General features: G+C 41.8%; 1 protein-coding gene across 7 annotated transcripts in view; it reads right to left on the minus strand.

Annotated features, from left to right (window-relative positions):
* Window positions 1–9,989, minus strand: part of KCNG1 (potassium voltage-gated channel modifier subfamily G member 1) — a 33,938-nt gene extending 23,949 nt beyond the window's left edge. Inside the window, exons 1-3 of one of the 7 annotated variants that reach the window (XM_051976600.1) lie at window positions 9,618–9,989; window positions 9,058–9,352; window positions 8,500–8,670 (exon numbers count right to left, since the gene is read on the minus strand). The gene's annotated coding sequence lies outside the window, so the exon portion shown is untranslated. The other 6 variants (XM_051976598.1, XM_051976596.1, XM_051976599.1 and 3 more) reach the window with 6 other exon arrangements.
* Between the last annotated feature and the right edge of the window lie 403 nt (window positions 9,990–10,392).

Below are 10,392 nucleotides of genomic sequence, written 5' to 3' on the forward strand. Positions count from 1 at the left end.
CCTCAGCTTTTACCCAGTTACAAGGTTGAAGATCTGAATCCTAGTTCCTGGCTCTCTTTTAAACCAGCTATATAATCTTAGTCAGATTATTTAATATTCCTAGGTCTTATTTTGCTTATTTATAAAATGAATGGATTGAATAAGTGGATTACTAAGATCCCTTACAGCTTTTAACTTTCCATGTTCTCAATTTGTATCTAGTTTTCATATTCTATGTGCTAAAATCCTTTCCATGTTCTGATATCTATGCTTGAAGGTCCCTGCTACCTCTGATATATTATATTCTATTAATTTGTTAATCTACAATCTGTTAATTTGACAGAATGAGGAAATTTTCCAATAGAAAACATTAAAACATTTTAGCTCTTTTGATTTATTTCTATCTTATCCCTGCCAAGAGGTTCCAAATTAGTACTCTGTCCTTAATTCTGTGTGTGTATGTGTGTGTGTAAGAGAGAGAGAGAGAAAGAGAGAGAGAAAAGAGAGAGAGAGAGAGAGAGAGAGAGAGAGAGAGAGAGAGAGAGAGACAGAGAAACACAAAGATAGAAATCAGAGACATGAGACAGAGAGGCACAAAAGGAAGAGGGGGAGAAAGTATGGAAGGAGGGAGGGAACGAGGGAGGGAACAAGGGAGGGAATGAGAGAGAGGGAGAGGAAAAGGGAGAGGGAGAGAGAAAAGAGAAAAAGAAGAGGAAGAAGAAGAAGAAGAAGAAGAAGAAGAAGAAGAAGAAGAAGAAGAAGAGAAGAAGAAGAAGAAGAAGAAGAAGAAGAAGAAGAAGAAGAAGAAGAAGAAGAAGAAGAAGAAGAAGAAGAAGAAGAAGAAGACGACGACGACGACGACGACGACGACGACGACGACGACGACGAGGAGGAGAAGGAGGAGGAGGAGGAAGGAACAAGGAAGGAGGAGAAAGATGAGAAAAGGAGAGAGAGAGAAATATGAGACAAAGACACAAAAGAAAAGAGATGAAGAAAGGGAGAGAGAAAAGAGACTCACTCTCTCTCTTTCTCTCTCTCCCTCCCTCCCTCTTCTCTGTCTCTGTCTGTCTCTCTCTCTGTGTGTGTGTGTGTGTAAAATGAAAGATGCCTAGCAAGTGACCCATAGAATTATAGATCACCAACTAGGATTCCCTCCTCCCTAGTTTTTTGTGATCCAGTCTTTTCCTGGTTCCTCTCCTACCTGTCTGGCCTTTTCAGTTTCTTTTTCTGGATGACTCCACGTTTTGTTCCCTCTTAGTAGCAGAACTTCATCCTGGGTTCTCATCTCTTTCTACTTTCTCTTTCTCTTGATAAGCTCATTAGCCCTGGTGACTTAGATATCATTGCTGTGTAGATGACTGTCAAATCTACTATTTGCCTTTTATCTTTCCTAAGCTCTCTCAATCATCATCAACTGCTTGATGAACATCTCCACCTGTACATCCCATAGGCATCTCAAACTTAATGTGTCCACAATGGAACTTTATTCTCCTATCCCACCTTCCGAACTCCCCTATTTTTAGCAAGGGTACCACCATCATTCTTGTCAACCCAGATTTATAACTTTACTCTTCCCCCCTCATCATATCCAAATGTCAGATCTGATTGTTCTTATCTTTATAGTATATCTCTCATCCATCCCCATCTCTCCACTTACATGACTGCTATCCTATTTAAAGATCATATTATCTATTTTTCTGGATAACTGCCAACAGTTTCTTAGCTGATCCCCATATCCCTAGTCTTTTTCCTCTTTACCCTGCCCTCCACACAGTTGCTAAATTTATATTTTTAAAGCAAAGGTTTGACTACATCAGTCCTCCTCCACCCCCCAATCTCCCTTCAATAAGTTCGGTGGCTCCTTATTTTCTTCATAATCTAGCTTCAACATAGCATTCCATATGAATTTACAATACTCCTCCTCCTGCCCCAAACAGTTTCTATTCCAGCAAACTGTCTATTTGCCACTTCCTGTATAAAATCTTTCCAGCTTCCACTTCTGCATCTTTCTTTATACAGGATGTTCCCCATACTTGCACTACTCTCCTACTTACCTCAGCTTTCTTGGAATACCTAGTTTCCTCCAAAGCTCAGGTTTTCTGAGAACTTCCCTTGCTCTCTTCAAAGGCCCTCACATATATGAAGGCATTCTTTCTTTTTCTAGTCAAGGGGCAAAAAGCTTTATTACAACACTTAGTAAGAGAGCAAAGTTCCTAAAGAACTTGTGATTAATGGGAAAGATAGCAGGTAAAGTTCCTCAGCGGAATTCTCATGAAGCCCTTTTTGGTCCCTTTTGTTATTCTTGTCTTTTTCTAACTTCCCTCATTACGACTTTGTATATAGTTTGTATTTGCTTATTTCTGTACATAGAATAGAATATAAGCTCCTTTAGGGAAGGGACTTTTTCCGAGTATGTGTTTGTTTCTGTCCATAGCATGATGCTTTGCACATGGAATAGTCTTAATATATGCCTGTCAGATTGTATTAGGTTATCTTTCCATCGCTACTTCAAGGTTTTATGGTACCAAATTTAATTGGCAGACTATCAGATTTCATCTACTAAGGAATGGAGTAAATACTGATAGCAATGAAAGGATCTTGACATTAAGTATTATCTAGGCCCCTGACCAAAAGTATGGTAGGCTGGAAAGCAGCATGATTCAGTGTAAAGAACACTGGCTCTGAATCAGGGAAGCTGAATCAAATATCTCTAATGTTTATTAATTATGATACCTTAAACAACTCACTTAACCTGTTAAGCCTTAGTTTAAGGAAAATTAAAAGGCCCCTAAGGGTTCATCCAAGTCTGTGATTCTAATTTTATGACTTCTCATTGTCTTTTTGTTTCTGAAATAATGAATAGACAGTTTGACTATTCTCGACTTTCTTTATAGACTCTAATGCATCAATCTATAAAAGTCAAGATATTAATCTTCCAAATACGGTCCAGGCTAAATGGATGGAGTTACTGACTTTCAAAGAACACATGGGAAAAGAATTGAGCTTTGGTTCAGATAGAGAGAAGTAAGGTTTTCTGTGCTATTGCCTCAGCTCAGTGCTAGCAAATTCAACCAGCCTACCCATTCTGATTATAATAGGTCCAACCTCAAAGACAAAGACAAACTATGTTAATATTCCTCTCTAATCTAGTTCCAGTAGATTCCAGAGCAGCTGGATAATGCAGTGGAGAGAATACTGGGCTTAAAATGAGGAGCATTCATCTTCATGAGTTCAAATCCAGCCTCAGACACTGGGCAAGTCACAATTTGCCTCAGTTTGCTTATCTGTACATGAGCTGAAGAAGGAAATGGAAAAGCACTCCATTAACTTTGCCAAGAAATCCCCAAGTGGGGTTGTGAAGAGTTGAACATGACTGAAAGGATTGGACAACAAAGGGAGTGGCAAGGGAACCTTCAACCTCATGAAAGAAGCTGGGGTCAGAGTTGTATAATTCCTCTCTTCCCTTCTTGATGATGTGGTCCTCTTTCTACATCCAGACTGAGAAACAATCCTTGTCAAAACCCCAAATGGAGGCCTACCTTTCTTATCAAAGATCCCTCCTTTTTCTTGTTGTTTTTCATACTACCACTCTTCAACTGCTTAAAAATTAAAATGGCAAGCCTGTGAATATGAGAGGAAGAAGAATATATATGGATGGATATATTATAAAATATATATTATACATTTATATGGCATTTTGAGTCTTATGAGACTGTCTTAACTTGGATATCAACATAGAAAGATAATCAGTCTGTCTACTATTATTATCATTTGATTTGACAGATGAGGAAAACAAGGCACAGAGAAACTAAATGATTCCCAAGGATCATATAGCTAAATGGAAAGTAACTACCTGGTGATATGTGTCTGTATATAATTGAAGTATTTTTTATAAAAAGAAAAGATCAATTCATCTTTTTTTTTAAGTTGCTCCCCCCAATGCCCCTTATATTTATACAATATGTTAGAAATTATTGTTAGTTTTGAGTTGGGAGTTGTTCTCTTGTGTCTGACTCTTTGTGATCCCATTTGGGGTTTTCTTGGCAGAGATATTGTAGTGGTCTGCCATTTCCTTCTCTAGATGATGAAATTGTGACAAATAAAGTTAAATGACTTATCCAGGATCACACTTCTTGTGAATATTTGAGGCTGGATTTGAATTTAGGAAATTAAATCTGCCTGACTTCAGGCCTGGTGCCGTATGCGCTATACCACCTTGCAAAGCTGAGTTGAGAAAACTCCTTGCACTAGTATTGTCTGACTGTGTGACCCTGGTATGTGCTCTCTCTTTTATTTAATTTTTTTTTTCATTTGTCAGAGGGACATAATAATTCTTACACTATTTGGTTAAGGGTTGTTTATGAGGTTTTTTTTTTTTTTTTTTTTTTTTTTTGGGTAGAGAAAGCACTCTATAAACTATAAAACTCCTCTGACATGTGAACTAAAAATCCTATTTAGCTACTATACATAGCATAGGGGAGGCAGCGTGAGGTAGTAGGAAAAAATATTGAATTTGGAGTGAAAAGGTCAGAGTTTGGGTGCTTGCTTTGATCTGGATAGTTTTATGATTTTAGACAAGTCAGTTTCCTGCTCTGGGCCTTATATGAAGTGAGGGGGCTAGACTAGCTGTCTCTGAGGTCTCCTCAGACTCCAAATCCTGTGATCCTATGGTTATGATACTGAGTCCTCAAAGTTCTCTCTTGGAAGAACTCCCAGCAGTTCCTATCAAGCTGGGGAGTACAGCAGATAAGAGCATCAAGCCTGGAATCAGGAAGATGCATCTTCCTGAGTTAAAATCTAGCCTGACACTTAACAGCTGTGTGACCCTGTGCAAGTCATTTAATCCTGTTTGCTTCAGTTTCCTCATCTGTCAAATGAGCTAGAGAAGGAAATGGCAAATCACTCCAGTATCTTTGCCAAGAAAACCCCCAAATGGGATCACAAAGAGTAGGACACAACTGAACAACACTACCAAATTAGAAAGGTTCAGAGTAGAAGGCCAGCAATGGCTCTAGTCTACAGATAAGTCTCAACAAGAGCAGAGTGATTCATCACCAGCAAGGTGGCCTGGGGCATGCTGTTTTCCAGCACAGGAAGGCATGAAGATTGTCTCTAGAGGTGCGGGCAAAGGAGGGGGCTCCAATAGCAGTGAAATTACAAATGCTTAAAGTATATTCATAGAAGTATGTTAAGTAGCTTTAGCTTTATGTACCTTCTAAAATGGGACTTTTCTGAAATGCATTTTTCCATCCTTGGAGAAAATCATCCTGGCTAGGTGATGAAGCATTAAGATGAATTCACAATTTCTACATATATATTTGTGAGCTTTAGGAAATGCACGATGACAAGAACTCACAATGAAATAGCACTTTAAAGTTTACAAAGTGATTTCCCCACAAGAATCCTGGGAGGTCGGTAGAGTATTAATAGTCTCATTTTACAAATGAGAAAATTGAGGCTCAAAGACATCAAGACTTGCCCCAGATCACGGACTTTCATATATAGTTCATGTAAACTATTCTTCCTGAATGGTGTCTGGGGATATGGACCTGCGGATATGTAACAAGGGAAGAGCTTAACTTGGGGGATCAGAAGGCTAAATCCCTTCCTCCCTATCTAACCCTATTTCAATGATTCCCTGCATTTCTTCTCTGGTCCTTTATGTTTACCTATTGCTTTTCCCAGCCTTTTGATACAAACCTTCTGTGTGAAGCCGTCTGCATAAGTCAGGGAATTGTAGATGGTAACCAGATATCACCATCAGGACTGCCTATGACCTCTAGGATTGATCACTAAGCTAGGAGTCAGAAAGACCTGAGTTCAAATCCAGCCTCAGACATTTAGATGAATGTGTAACTGTGTAACTCTCATCTGTAAAATAATTCTATGGATGAAAAGGGATAATATTTATAAAGTACTTTGAAAATATCACATAAATGCTAGCTATTATTATTAGCTCCCTGAATTCTGAAGTTCCATTTTCTAATACTTATTTGTAATGCCTGGAATGTTACTCTCTCATCTTTATTTTTTGCATTTCTTTTCTTTCTTCAAGTCTTCATTTAGATATCACCTTTTGAATCCCTTCTCTCACATCAATTTATTACTTACTCTTCTATCCTGTTGTTAGAATGTAAGCTCCTTGAGGACAAGACCTATTTTAGTCTAGGTCTCTTAGTACTTAGCACCGTGCCTCGAACAAAGTTAAGCACTTGATAAATGCTTGTTGGTGGCTTCATTGAGACAAATTACTTTGTATTTATTTCTCTGAATATCAGTTTTAACCCCAGCAGAACATAAATTTCATTTTTTTAATCCTCATTGTCCAGCACAGAGACTCAAACATAGTCGTTAAATTGTTTGTTGTTTAATTGATAGCATGTGTTTTTAAATCTTAAATCCTTCCTCCCAAACTATTTCAGATTTATTCAAGTTCAATCACACTTAAAGATAGATGGATACTAAAGATAGATATATGTGTGCTACCTTGATTTGAATGATCTTTTATGATAAATCTTTACCCAATATTTCCAATTTTCTTCATATAACAATAAGGAGATGTATACCACAACAAGTGGTATTTATTCTTTTCCTACATTTCTTTTAAGATCACCTTCTTCTCTCCCACTTCCTCTCCGTAGTGTAATCAACTCTATAGAATTAACTTGGGGAAACATCAATTTTTTGAACCTGGGTTTAGGAAGAAACCCCAAATTCACACCCTATTTGTCACCATGAAAACCATCCTATTGAGATTTTTCAAACAACATTGAAAGGAGATTCAAAGACTATCAGATCCCAAGAGAGACCCTGATAAATAGCAAGTCTAATTCTCCTATTTTACAGACTAGTAGACATCTTCAGAGGAAAGTATGTCTAATGTTAAGTAGAGTCAGTGACAGATACAATACTATAATCCTAAGTCTTCTGAACTTTCACTTCAATATTTTTTCTGTTATACTATGCATGAATATTAAATTTATATCATGAAAGGCTTTTCAGACTTTGTCTTCCCCACCAAGGCCTTCTACAAGCACTTTAATTCAATAAGCACATAGTAAGCACCTACCTATGTGTTATACAAGGTTCTGGAGAGAGTAAAGACACAAAAATGAAAACAACTTCTTCCTACGAGAAGCCTACATTTTCCTAGTGGCACATACACAAATAAGTTAATTGGATATGATTGGTATTTACAAAATGCAAAGAATTTTTTCGGGTGCTGAGTGGGTCTAAAACAGGGTGGTCTAAAACAGATTTTATAATCCATTCATTTAGGAGAGGATAAAATCTTTAATTCATAAACATTTGTCCCAATTTGCAGATTTAGCGACAGCCTAACAGTTGCTTATGCCTTCCTAACAACTACCTTGAGGCTGCCCGCAAACCTTTACTTACATGATACCTTTTTCTAGAGCAGTGCAAGATTTGGATCGAGATATCTCTGGCAACAGTTATGATAGGAGTGACTTCCTATTTTGTCCATTCTTTACCTCTCCTGCAATATCTCTGCTAACAAAGACAGCTTTTCCCTTATTCTAAAAACCGGGTTCTCCAAGGGGGCAGATCCATCCTGAAAGGGGGGCCCTTCCCTGGACAAATCACTTTGCGTCTCTGCAGCCCAGTTTCCTAATCTGAAAAATAAGCAAGTTAAATTAGGTGATGCCTAAGATCCATTTGAGTCTTATTAATACCTTTTGCTCCAGCTCTGACATTTTATGCTCGAAGGTTCCCTTCAGCACCAACATCGTAGGGCTCTAAGTTTCCCAGAGTAGCCTCTAGCAAACCAAATCAGCTCCATTGCGCTCAGTTCCCTCACCTCTCCCCCAATGAGAGGGAAATCCATCTTCAGTGGTAAATAAACATCCAGAAGGAAGGGCTCTCTCAGGATTGGGGGGAGCAGTATGCCTTCTTTTATTGGAAATCTCGATGGAAAGACCCCATTTTACCCAGCAAGTAGATAGACAAGAACGTTGGGTAAAAACAGAACAACCACGGTAAATCCAAACTACCGGAAAGGATGGTCGGAACTCCAACCTCTGCACTAGGTAGGCAGTGAAGAGAATAAAGGCTGCTAAACGTAAAAATACAATGAAAAACAACCTCGAAGGGGAAGGATTCATCAATAAATGTGCACAAAGGTGAATGAATACCTCTGGACAGGCTGATCGTTTTACCACCCGAGACAGAGAAGACAAGAGTGGGAGCAGGTGGACACCCGCTCAAAGTTCAAACCACACGTTTTTTTCTCTCTCTGGCCACACTTGAACCTGTGAACACGGCAGCCTCTGTAAGCTTCCAATTTCAGTCGCCAGGATGAAGGGGGGATATTACCAAACCTGTAGTTTTCCCACCACCGCCCCAACCCCCTGTGCCAAGTTTGAAATGATCTCGATCCCGGGCAATCAGATACTGTGTGATTAAGGTCCAGAAGGCCAGATGCGAGGGCTCGTGGTACCCGGGTCAGACGCCTGGATCACCCTCCTTGTACCTCCCCTAGTCTTGGGAAGAGCCTCTTACCCCCGGGAAAACTTTACCGGCTCATGCTCGGCACAAAAGAAGGTGAATTGAAAGGCTCCCAGCTTCCTCCCCGTGAGAGGCTCCAGCCAAGGCGGGCGTGGTCTCCTGGAGGCAGCGGGTGCCCCTGCCCTGCCCCGCTCGGATCTGCTCTGCTCGGGGCTCGGCTCCGCACTGCTTTGGGAGGGAGTCGCAGCTTCAGGCGTGGAAGCAGGCTGGAGGGGGTGAGGGGAGGATGAAAGCGAGGGGGGGAAAAGAGGCTGGGGACTGCCAGGAGAGGAGGGAGGAAGGGAGTGTTTGAGGGGGCAGCGTCAGGGACCAGAGCTTGTCCTGCTCCCAGGGACCTGAAGCTCGGACTGCCGGGCGGCTTCAGCCCTCCCAGCACGTGCTCACACCTGCGTGGGCTCCTGGCAAGCGTCCCAGGGCTCCTTCACCGCCCCCTTCTTCCGCTCCCCCCACCCCCATCCCCAGCGGTGCGGGATGCGCGTAGGCAATCAGACCCACCCGTTCCCTAGCTAGCTCCGGGCTCTTGGCTCCTAACTCCCAGGGTGGGACACTGACCCCAGTCCCCGAAGCGTTCCAAGACAGCCGGACCGCTTCCCACGTCAGTGGCCGGAGCGAGGCTCCCGTCGCTTTACCGTGGGTCCCTGTCCCGGGCGGGTCTCCTCCTCCCCTGGAAACTGTTGCTTTGCTCACTGCCGCTGGCTCAGATAGGCGCTGCTGTGGCTGCTCAGTGTCAAGTTGTTAAGGGTGAGGAGCGGAGCCAGTGAGTGCTGGGACTTGGTAGGAGGCTGAGGATCAGCGCTTCTCCGGCTTCTCTCGGTCGACCCCGCAGAGAGCGAGCTGGAGCTGGGCGCTGGGGAGGTGAGAAATCACGGGGCCACCTGAAGGGTGTGTGTTGCCCCTCCTCCCCTCCCCATCTCTTTCTCCTCCTCCCTCTCTTTTCTCCTCCCTCCTCTCTTTCTTCCTCTCTTCTGCCACTGTCTCACCTTTCCCTCTTCTTTCTCCTCCCTCCCATCTTTTTTCTCTCTTTCTTCTCTGTTCACCCTCCCTTCTCTTGCCGCCTCTTCTATCGTCTTTCTCTTTTCTCTATCCTCTTCTTCCCGGATCCTTTGCCTTACCCCATCCCCTGCTTAGCCTTCACTCAGTCTCTTCATCTTTTCCCATGTTCTTTTCCGCTGTCCTTCTTTCCCTCTTCTCTTCTCTCCCTCCTCTTTCCTTCTGCTCTTTCTCTCCCTTCTCTCTTCCTCCTGCCTCTCCTCCTCTCTTCTTTCTTTCCTTTTCTTACTCTTCTTCCCTAGCCTGTCTTCTTTCCTCTATTTCAGCCCTTCCATCCTCCCCAGACTTTCTTTTCCACTCTTTTCCTTCCTCTATCTTCTCTTTCTTTTGACACATCTTCTCTCTCGTTCCTTTTTTCCCCCATCTCCCATCCTTCCCCTGCCTTCTTCTCTAATCCTCTTCCTCCCCTTTCCTCTGTTATTCCCTTCTACTTTCTCTCTATTTTCCTCCTCCTCCTCCTCCTCCTTCTCTTTTTCCTCCTTTACCGATTCCTTTCCTCCTCTTTTAGTTCCTTCACTCTCCTTTCCTCATTTTCTCTTCTTCCTTACTTTACTTCTATGCCTTCTGCCATTATCTTCTCTCTCTTCCTTTTCTGCCATCTCCTCTCCTTTTTTAATCTCCCCTTTTTCCTTTTCCTACTCTTCTCAATCCTACCTTCCTTTCATCCTTCTGCTTTCTTCTCTATTTCCCTTTTCTCTCTTCCTCCTTTCCCTTCACTCCTTTTCCTCTCCTCTTTCTCTTTCCCTCTATTCTGTCTTTTCTTTCCTCTTTACTCTCTTTCTTCCTGTCTTATTCTTTTCATTTTCTCCCTTCTCCTTCCATCTCCTCTCAATTCCT

Source organism: Antechinus flavipes, chromosome 2 (assembly GCF_016432865.1).
Source record: "Antechinus flavipes isolate AdamAnt ecotype Samford, QLD, Australia chromosome 2, AdamAnt_v2, whole genome shotgun sequence".
Classification (NCBI taxonomy): domain Eukaryota; kingdom Metazoa; phylum Chordata; class Mammalia; order Dasyuromorphia; family Dasyuridae; genus Antechinus; species Antechinus flavipes.